Source organism: Cherax quadricarinatus, chromosome 72 (genome assembly GCF_038502225.1).
Source record: "Cherax quadricarinatus isolate ZL_2023a chromosome 72, ASM3850222v1, whole genome shotgun sequence".
Classification (NCBI taxonomy): Eukaryota; Metazoa; Arthropoda; class Malacostraca; order Decapoda; family Parastacidae; genus Cherax; species Cherax quadricarinatus.
Genome location: NC_091363.1, coordinates 3,465,193 through 3,466,459, shown reverse-complemented (window position 1 = coordinate 3,466,459; position 1,267 = coordinate 3,465,193).

Here is a 1,267-nt window from a genome sequence, read left to right as displayed (position 1 = left end):
CTGGACGCACGTTCCCTGGACGCACGTTCCCTGGGTGCACGTTCCCTGGACGCACGTTCCCTGGGTGCACGTTCCCTGGACGCACGTTCCCTGGACGCACGTTCCCTGGACGCACGTTTCCCTGGGCACGTTCACTGGACGCACGTTCCCTGGACGCACGTTCCCTGGGACGCACGTTCCATGGACGCACGTTGGACGCACGTTCCCTGGACGCACGTTCCCTGGACGCACGTTCCCTGGACGCACGTTCCCTGGACGCACGTTCTCTGGACGCACGTTCCCTGGACGCACGTTCCCTGGACGCACGTTCCCTGGACGCACGTTCCCTGGACGCACGTTCCCTGGACGCACGTTCCCTGGACGCACGTTCCCTGGACGCACGTTCCCTGGACGCACGTTCTCTGGACGCACGTTCCCTGGACGCACGTTCCCTGGACGCACGCACGTTCCCTGGACGCACGTTCCCTGGACGCACGTTCTCTGGACGCACGTTCCCTGGACGCACGTTCCCTGGACGCACGTTCCCTGGACGCACGTTCCCTGGACGCACGTTCTCTGGACGCACGTTCCCTGGGTGCACGTTCCCTGGACGCACGTTCCCTGGACGCACGTTTCCTGGGTGCACGTTCCATGTATGCACGTTCCCTGGACGCACGTTCCCTGGACGCACGTTTCCTGGGTGCACGTTCCCTGGACGCACGTTCCCTGTTCCCTGGACGCACGTTCGCATGGACGCACGTTCTCTGGACGCACGTTCCCTGGACGCACGTTCCCTGGACGCACGTTCCCTGGGCGCACGTCTGGACGCACTCCCTGGACGCACGTTCCCTGGACGCACGTTCCCTGGACGCACGTTCCCTGGACGCACGTTGGACGCCCTGGACGCACGTTCTCTGGACGCACGTTCTCTTGACGCACGTTCCCTGGACGCACGTTCCCTGGACGCACGTTCCCTGGACGCACGTTCTCTGGACGCACGTTCTCTGGACGCACGTTCCCTGGACGCACGTTCCCTGGACGCACGTTCCCTGGACGCACGTTCCCTGGACGCACGTTCACTGGACGCACGTTCTCTGGACGCACGTTCCCTGGACGCACGTTCCCTGGACGCACGTTCCCTGGACGCACGTTCCTGGAAGCACGTTCCCTGGACGCACGTTCCCTGGACGCACGTTCCCTGGACGCACGTTCACTGGACGCACGTTCTCTGGACGCACGTTCCCTGGACGCACGTTCCCTGGACGCACGTTCCCTGGACGCACGTTCT